Here is a 10,448-nt window from a genome sequence, read left to right on the forward strand (position 1 = left end):
CAACTGAGGAGCAGCTGTTACCAACAACCGCCCGAGGAGCAATCGCAGCCTGAGGAGCCACTGCCACCTAAGGAGCAGCCCCTGAAGGACTCAACATCTAGATCTGTCGGTGAGATCAAACATGGGTACACAAAGAAACCCCCAAAGGAAAGAAAAGGAGGAATCTCCAGGAAACCAGTGAAGTGAAACAGAGGCATGCAATATGTCAGAAAAAGAATTCAGAATGAGGGTCTTACAGTTCATAAACCAGATGGAGGAAAAAATCAACAACTTTTGCAAGAATCAAGAAGAAATGGATGAAAAAAATCAACAACTCATGTACAAATCAAGAAGAAATGAAGATTGATATAGAAGCAATAAAAAACACCATGGAAAGTTTCAACAATAGGCTAGGAGAAGCAGAAGATTGAATTAATGAATTAGAAGACATGGAAGAAAAACACAACCAAACTGAACTTCAATTGGAGAAAACAATTACAAGAGAGGAGGAGAGCTTAAGGGAACTATGGGACAACATGAAAAGAAGCAACATATGAATAATAGGGGTGCCAGAACAATAGGAAGAGGAAAAAGGCTTAGAAAACCTATTTGAAGAAATATTGTCGAAAAACTTCCTTGATGTGGGGAAGAAAAAAGTCACACAAGCACAAAGTCCCAAACAAGATGATCCGAAAAGACCCAGACCAAGACACATCATAATTATGATGGCAAATGTTCAGGACAAAGAGAGAATCTTAAAGACTGCAAGAGAGATACAGAAAGTTACGTATAAAGGATCTCCCATTAGATTATCAAATGATTTCTCATCAGAAACACATCTGGCCAGCAGAGGATGGAAGAAAATTAACAAAGTGATGCAAACAAGGGACTGAGTCCAAGAATACTCTATCCAACAAGGCTATCATTCAAAATTGAAGGGGAAATAAGAATCTTCAAAGACAAAAAAAAAATAAAATAAAATAAAAAAATAAAAAAAAAAAGGCTAAGGGAGTTTATAACTTCCAAACCAGAAATGCAAGAAATGCTAAAGGGACTGGAGTAAAAAGAAGAAATAAAAAGCTAAGAAAGATCACAGTCACAAAAAATAAAAATGGCTACAAACACATACTTTTCGATAATAATGTAAACGGACTAACTGCTCCAATCAAAAGACATTGAGTGGCTGAATTGATAAAAAAAAAAAACATGACCCATATATATGCTGTCTACAAGAAACCCACCTCAGAACAAGGGACTTACACAGACTGAAAGTGAAAGGATGGAAAAATAACTTTAAGGCAAATGGAAAAGAAAAAAAGCTGGGGGAGCAATACTTATATCTGACAAAATAGACCTCAAAGTGAGGGCAATAACAAGAGATAAGGAAGGTCACTTCATAATAGTAAAGGGATCAACACAACAAGAAGATATAACCCTGACAAACATATACACACACAATGCAGGAGCAACAAAACACATTAAAAAAAAATTCCAGGAAGATATCAAGGGAGAGTTCAACAAAAATGCAATCATACTAGGGGACTTTAATACACCACTGACATCACTGGATAAATCCTCTAGACAAAAAATTAGCAAAGAAAAAAAATCCTTAATGACTCCATAGATCAGATGGACTTTATTGATATCTTCAGAACATTTCACCCCAAAGCCATGGAATATACGGTCTTCTCAAGTGCATATGGGACATTTTAAAAATAGACGACATACTGGGTCACAAGCAAAATATCCCAAACTTCATTAAGAATGAAATCATACCAAGCATCTTCTCATACCACAATGGCATAATATTAAAAATAAACCACAACAAAAACAACTCAAAATACTCAAACACTTGGAAGCGGAATTGCATGTTAGTAAATATTGATTGGGTTAGCAATGAGATTAAAGAAGAAATTAAAAACATCCTGGAAACTAATGACAATGAAAACAAAATAATCCAAAACCTATAGGACACAATGAAAGCAGTCCTGAGAGGGAAGTTTATAGCTCTACAGGCCTATATCAAAAAACAAGAAAAAAATGGTAGTAAATCATCTAACTCTACAACTCAAAGAATTAGAAAGAGAGCAACAAGAAAAGCCCACAGTGAGCAAAAGGAAGGCTATAATAAAGATCAAAGCAGAAATAAATGATATAGAGACCAAAAAAAAAAAATTTACAAAAGATCAATGAAACCAAGAGCTGGTTCTTTGAAATGATAAACAAGATTGATGAACCTCTAGCCAGGCTCACCAAGAAGCAAAGGGAGAGGATTGAAATAAACAAAATCAGAAATGACAGAGGCAAAATAACAACAGACCCCACAGAAATATAAAAACATGTTAAAAAATATATGAACAACTCTGCTTCAACAAACTAGACAACCTGGAGGAAATGGACATATTCCTAGAAAAGTACAACCTTCTAAAACTCAATCAGGAAGCATCTAAAAATATAAAAAGGCCAATTACTATGGAAGAAATTGAAGCAGTCATCAAAAAGCTTCCAGCAAAAAAAAAGCCTGGGGCCAGACGTCTTCACAGGGTAGTTTTACCAAACATTCAAGGAAGAACTAAAACCAATCTTTCTCAGACTATTTCAAAAAATTCAAGAGGAAGGAATACTTCCAAGCTCATTCTATGAAGCCAGCATCACCCTAACGCCCAAACCAGATAAAGACAACACAAATCCCTCATGAACATAGATGCCAAAATCTTCAACAAAATCCTAACAAATCAGATCCAGCAGTACATCAGAAAGATCATACACCATGACCAAGTAGGTTTTATCCCATGGATGCAAGAATGGTACAATATCCACAAATCAATGAACATGATACATCACATAAACAAATTGAGAGAAAAAAACACATAGTCATATTAATTGATGGAGTAAAAGCATTTGACAAAATCCAACACCCATTTTTGATAAAAACTATCATCAAGGTGGGAACAGAAGGATCATACCTCAACATAATAAAAGCCATATATGACAAACCCACAGCCAACATCATACTCAATGGGCAAAAACTAAAACCATTTTCCCTAAGAACAGGAACAAGACAGGGATGCCCACTCTCACCACTCCTGTTTGACATAGTACTGGAAGTATTAGTCATTGTGACTAGACAAGAAGAAGAATTAAAAGGCATCTAAATTGGAAAGGAAGAAGTAAAACTGTCCTTATTCACAAATGACATGATATTGTACCTAAAAAAACCCCTGAAGATGCCATTAAAAAAACTACAAGACTTCATAAATGAATTTGGCAATGTTAGCAGGATATAAAATTAACGTAAAGAAATCTATGGCATTTCTATACACCAGTAGTGAACTTACAGAAAGAGAAACTATAAAAGCACTCCCATTTACCATCACAACAAAAAAATTAAGATACCTAGGAATACACTTAACTAAAGTGGTAAAAGACCTCTACTCAGAAAACTACAGGACGTTGAAAAAAGAGATAGAGGAAGACATAAACAGATGAAAGAACATACCATGTTCATGGAGAATCAACACCATTAAAATGTCCATACTACCCAAAGCAATCTATAAATTCAACACACTCCCCATTAAAATACCAACAGCATATTTCACAGACCTACAACGAACTCTCTAAAAATTCATCTGGAATAAAAAAAAAAGACCCCGAATAGCTGCAGCAATCCTGAGAAAGAAGAACAACTTAGATGGGATCTCAATACTTGATATCAAGCTGTATTACAAAGCCACTGTTCTCAAAACTGCCTGGTACTGGCACAAGAACAGACATATAGATCAATGCAATAGAATAGAGAACCAGAAATTGACCCTAGCCAGTATGCTCAATTAATATTTGACAAAGTAGACAAGAACATACAATGGACTCAAGACAGTCTCTTCAATAAATGGTGTTGGGAATATTGGACAGATACAGGAAAAAAAAAATGAAACTAGACCAGCAACTTACACCATACACAAAAATAAACTCAAAATGGATAAAGGACTTAAATATACAATGGGAAACCACACAAATACTAGAAAAATCCAAAGGCAAGAAAATCTCAGACATATGCCGAAGCATTTTCTTCACCGATACAGCTCCTGGGAGACTGGAAACTAAAGAGAAAATAAAAAAAAGGGACTACATCAAAATAAACGCTTCGGCACAGCAAAAGAAACCATCAACAAAACTACAAGGAAGCCCACTGCTTGGGAGAACATATTTGCCAATGTTATCACTGATAAGGGTTTAATCTCCCACATTTATAAGGAACTCGTACAACTTAACAAAAGGAAGATAAACAATCCAATCAAAAAATGGACAAAGGACCTAAATAGACACCTTTCAAAAGAGGACATTCAGAAAGCCAAGAGGCATATGAAAACATGCTCAAAGTCACTAATCATCTGAGAGATGCAAATCAAAACAACAATGAGGTACCATCTCACACCTGTTAGAATTGCTATCATCAACAAATCAACAAACGACAAGTGCTGGAGAAGATGCGGAGAAAAAGGAACACTCGTGCACTGCTGGTGGGAATGCAGACTGGTGCAGCCACTATGGAAGACAGAATGGACTTTCCTCAAAAAGTTAAAAATGGAACTCTCATTTGACCCAGTGATCCCTCTTCTAGGAATATATCCCAAAAAACCAGAAACATCAATCAGAAAGGATATATGCATCCCTATCTTCATAGGAGCGCAATTTACCATAGCTTAGATCTGGGAATAGTCTAAGTGCCCATCAGCAGATGAATGGATTAGAAAACTGTGGTACATCTACACAATGGAATACTATGCTGCTGTAAAAAATGAAAGAATTCTTACCATTTGCAACAGCATGGATGGAACTGGAGAGCATTATGCTAAGTGAAATAAGACAGTCAGAGAAAGATGAATACCACATGATCTCACTCTTTTATGTATAATAAAGACCATTATAAACTGATGAACAAAAATAGATACCGAGGCAGAGCAGCATCAAACAGACTGTCAAACTACAGTGGGAAGGCCGTGGAGGGTTGGTGGGGTAGTAAGAGATCAACCGAAGGATTTGTATGCATGCATATAAGCGTAACCAATGGACACAAGACTCTGTGGGGTAGGGAGATTGGGGTAAGGTCAAGGGGAGAAAAGAACAGAGACATATGTAATACTCTTTGTAATACTTTAAGCAATAAAACAAAATTAAAAAAATAAACTCTTTAGACACTCAATACCTGATTCATATTTATTGGGCATCTGTAATGTACTAATATACTGTTATAAACAAAAATATCTGTCATTATGGAGCTTTAATTCTACTGAGTAGATACAAGAAATGAAATAAATTAAATGTGTAGAATATTAGATGTAGATATGTTCTATAAAGAAAAAAAAAATAGAGCAGAGAAACAGAGTTGGTTGTGTAGTTTTTAGTTGCCTATTTAGGGAACACCTGTTTGTGAAGATGATGTTTAAGGAAAGTCTTGAAGGAGTTAAGGGATATAATCATGTGTATTTAAAATGAAATTCCAGGCAGAGAGATCAGACATCCTTGACATAGTAATAACAGTATAGTTTTCAAAATATAGAAACAAGGCCAATGTAGCTACAATAGTGTGAACATAAGTGGGAGATTAGAAGTATATGAGGTCAGAAGTAGTGTGTGGGCAAAATAAAGTAATGCAGAGCCTAGGGAGCCATTTGAAGAATTAAGGATTTTACTCTGTGATAAATAAGCCTTTACATGGTTTTGAACAATAGAATTACATTAATTTGTTAAGATTATCTTTCATTATCTTGTTTAGTTAATGAAAAGTTTTGCTCTAAACAATTAGAAAAATTGAATGGCCATTAAATGAAATAGGGAAGAATTTTAGTGATTCAAATTTGGGGGAAAATATAATAGTTTTGAACTCATTAAACTTGAGTTAAATATTCAAGTAAGATTTCTAGTAGGTTTTTTCTAATAGGTTTTTGTAAATATGAGTTAAGTGCTAAGGAAGAGGTCAGGGATGGAGATATAAATATGAAACTTGTCAACATATTGCTGGGGCAATATGGCAATTCAATTTTGTATGAATCATCTGGAGTTATCACAGATCACAAATTTAAGGACACAGTTTCCAATAAGACTGCCTTCATGTCAGATGCCAGCCATCATTTTAGGGGTCCCAAGTCCACTGGAACTCTGACATACTGACTACAAATTTAGGGATTCCCATGCTGCTTTCGGGTTTAAAGAGCAACTCATAAACACAGGAGACTGCTATAGTTAAGTTTAAAATTTATTATGAAAGATGAAAATCAGGACCAGCCAAATGAAAAGACATATGGTGAGGTCTTGGAGAGTCATAAACATAATGCTTTCATACCCTTTCCCCACAAAATCAGGTTGTTTTAAATCCCAGCACATTGATATATTTACCAGCAAGGGATCTTTATGGAGTCATTTTCCTGAGGTTTTTTTTTTTTATAATATATTTTATTGATTTTTTACAGAGAGGAAGGGAGAGGGATAGAGAGTCAGAAACATCGATGAGAGAGAAACATCGATCAGCTGCCTCCTGTACACCCCCTACTGGGGATGTGCCCGCAACCAAGATACATGCCCTTGACTTTGCTTGTGACCCAATATGTGGTCTATTTTTGAGAATGTCCCATGTGCACTTGAGAAGAATGTATATTCTGTGCCTTTGGGGTGAAATGTTCTGAAGATGTCAATTAAGTCCATCTGATCTAGTGAGTCATGTAGGCTTGCTGTTTCTTTGATGATTGTTTGTCCAGAGGATTTATCCAGTGATGTCAGTGGTGTATTAAAGTCCCCTACTATGATTGTATTGTTGTCGATCTCTCCCTTGATATCTTCCAGGAGGTTTTTTTTTTTATGTATTTGGGTGCTCTTGCATTGGGTGCATATATGTTTATCAGGGTTATATCCTCTTGTATTGATCCCTTTAGTATTATGAAGTGGCCTTCCTTATCTCTGGTTATGGCCTTCACTTTGAGGTTTATTTTGTCCGATATAAGTATTGCTACCCCAGCTTTTTTTCATTTCCATTTGCCTGAAAGATATTTTCCCATCCCTTCACTCTCAGTCTGTGCAAGTCCCTTATTCTGAGGTGGGTCTCTTGTAGACAGCATATATATGGGTCATGTTTTTTTTTGTTTTGTTTTTTTTTTTAATCCATCTAGCCACTCAATGTCTTTAGTTTGGAGCATTTAGTCCATTTATGTTTAAAGTTATTATTGAAAGGTACTTGTTTGTAGCCATTTCTATTTTTTGTGGCCGTTTTCTTTCTGAGCTTTTTATTTCTTCTTTTTTACACCATTCCCTTTAGCATTTCTTGCATTGCTGGCTTGGTGGGCAATGGACCTAAGTAGATGCTTTTCTAAAGAAGACAGACGAAAGGCCAAAAGACATATGAAAACATGTTCAAAGTCACTAATCATCTGAAAACTGCAAATCAAAACAACTATGCGGTACCATCTCACACCTGTCAGAATGGCTATCATCAACAAATCAACAAATGACAAGTGCTGGCGAGGATGTGGAGAAAAAAGAACCCTCATACACTGCTGGTGGGAATGCAGACTTGTGCAGCCACTGTGGAGAACAGTATGGAGTTTCCTCAAAAATTAAAAATGGGCTAGAAACCAAGATGGAGGCATAGGTAAACACCTGAAATTGCTGCCTCACACAACCACTTCAAAACTACAACTAAAAGACAAAACAGACATCATCCAGAACAACAGGAAGGCTGGCTGAGTGGAAATTCTACAACTAGAAGGAAAGAGAAAAGCACACTGAGACTCAGAGGAGGTGCAGAAATAAAGTGCAGAGGTACAGAGGCGTGCATGCGGAAAGGGCTGGCAACGGAGGACACTGGTGTCTTTTTCAATCGGGAGGGAGACACAAGCTCCCGATGGCTCTGAATTCCAGTTCTGGGAGAGCCTCTGGGGATCCAGACTCATATGGGGAGAACCTGGGCTGATTGGCAGAGGGCAGAACTCGTGGGCGGCTTTCTCTCAGAAGTGCTTGCAGTGATTACCAGGACATTAAGACAGGCCACTGAGATCTGGGGGCCTCTTAGGGTAGGGCTGAGGATCAGCCATAGCTGTTTGCTCCACCCTGTTGATTCCCTGAGACCCCGCCCAACCCAAGCTGCTAACAGATGCCTTTGCATATGAATGGGCTGGCCCTTTGAGATTTAAAATTACCTAACAAACTGAAGCTGGGTCAGAGATACCCAGAACTTCCAAAAGAAGGCCTAAGGCCCCACAGAAGCTTGCATTGCTTCACAGTTGGGCCTCATCAGTTACCTACAAGGGAGTACCCATATGATTGTCAGCTGATTTCTCAACAGAAACTATGCAGGCCAGAAGGGAGTGGCAAGAAATATTCAAAGTGGTGAATAGCAAGAACCTACAACCAACATTACTTTATCCAGCAAAGCTATCATTCAGAATTGAAGGTCAGCTAAAGAGCTTCACTGATAAGAAAAAGCTAAAGGTGTTCATCACCACCAAACCAGTATTATATGAAATGCTGAAAGGTATCCTTTAAGAAGAGGAAGAAGAAGAAGGTAAAGATACAAATTATGAACAACAAATACATATCTATCAACAAGTGAATCTAAAAATCAAGTGAATAAAAAATCTGATGAACAGAGTAAACTGGTGAATATAATAGAATCAGGGGCATAGAAAGGGAGTGGAGTGACAATTCTGTAGGGAGAAAGGGGTGTGGGGGGTGTGGGAAGAGACTGGACAGAAATCTTACACCTGTGGATGAGGACAGTGGGAGGGTAAGGGCCTGAGGTGGGGTGGGAACTAGGTGGAGGGGAGCTATGGGGGGAAAAAAAGAGGAACAACTCTAATAATCTGAACAATAAAGATTTATTTAAAAAAATAAGAAAATAAATAAAAATAGAACTGCCATTTGACCCAATAATCTCACTTCTAGGAATATATCCCAAGAAACTAGAAACACTAATTAGAAAGGATATATGCACCCCTATGTTCATAGGAGCACAATTCACCATAGCTAATATTTTGAAACAGCCTAAGTGCCCATCAGCAGATGAGTGGATTAAAAAACTTTGGTACATCTACACAATGGAATATTACGTGGCAGTAAAAAAGGAGTTCTTACCATTTGCAACAGCATGGATGGAATTGGAGAGCATTATGCTAAGTGAAGTAAGCCTGTCAGAGAAAGATAAATATCACATGATATCACTCATTTGTGGAATATAATGAACAACATAAACTGATGAACAAAAACAGATCCAGAGACAGAGAAGCATCAATCAGACTGTCAAACCTCCTAGGGAAGGTAGGGGAGGGTGGGGGTAAGGGGGAGAGATCAACCAAAGGGCTTATATGCTAGCATATAGGCTTAACCAATGGACGCAGACAACAGGAGGGTGAGGGAACGAGGGGGGGGGGGACGGGGGGTAATGTGGGGATAAGGACACATATGTACTAACTTAATAAAATTTTAAAAAAGAATAGAGGTACTCTGGTTAATGCTCAAAATGGTGTTACCAGAGGTAAAGCAAGTAGTATTAAATGTGATTGCAACCATTAGCAACACAAATTGAATTCTTTTTTCCAATAAAAAAGCTAGTTCAATATACAGTCTCAATTTATAAGGATATATCATTTCCAAGTCACAGTGAAAGGAACTTGAATGGTTTACCAATTTTTTTTACTATGTGCCTTAGATATACCTCACAAAATACTGGTATTGGACACAATGAAATGACATTTGCAGAGTGTAATATTGTAGTGACAGTACTGAGATTGATTGCTACAAACTCTTTGAGTATTAAATGGTTACATACTAATTATATAGAACATTGGTCCAATAACAAAATAGAGAAGAGCAGCTGGGAATTTATTTCATTCAATGTTGAAACAAAGTTATCCATTCTTTATATTATTTTCTGCAGATAAGTCCCCTTTTTATATTAAAATCTGATGGCAATTAAATTCAGGTATTTTTCCAAGCTAATGTATGAATAGGATGCTGAAGGCCATCACTATACAGCATACTGCAACATAAGAACTCTTCTGTTCACCAGTTCTGGTGCACTTCCAAAATATACCAAACAATTCAGTTTTATTTCTGTCCAGGAGGCTGGATGCCAAGGATCGGATATAAGCATAGGTACATATAAGCAGCAAGATTACAGTCAACTGACTGAAAATTTTAAATGGCAGACATAGTGAGGCCAGCGAAGCCCCAGCCACGTCACTCTTCTGGGCCCAGGGCAGAAAAGCAATTTGTTTTGTTTTGATAAGATGAGAGAAATAACAAAATATTTTTCCTGCTGTTTGGGGATGGGAAAGGGGAGATTTTCTTAAAGAATATCCTTTAGTAACTAAGGAGGAATGGTATCTTATACACTAGTGGAAGGGCTGGTGTTAGCTAGGAGCATGAAGAATGTATTCAAACAAAAAAAAGAGCAGAGTACATGAGCACAGATGCCAATA

At 37.2% G+C, this 10,448-nt stretch overlaps 1 pseudogene; it reads right to left on the minus strand.

Annotated features, from left to right (window-relative positions):
• Positions 1-9,962: 9,962 nt before the first annotated feature.
• On the minus strand, positions 9,963-10,179 carry LOC118653477 (annotated as a pseudogene).
• Between the last annotated feature and the right edge of the window lie 269 nt (positions 10,180-10,448).

Source organism: Myotis myotis, unplaced genomic scaffold, assembly GCF_014108235.1.
Source record: "Myotis myotis isolate mMyoMyo1 unplaced genomic scaffold, mMyoMyo1.p scaffold_m19_p_4, whole genome shotgun sequence".
NCBI lineage: Eukaryota > Metazoa > Chordata > Mammalia > Chiroptera > Vespertilionidae > Myotis > Myotis myotis.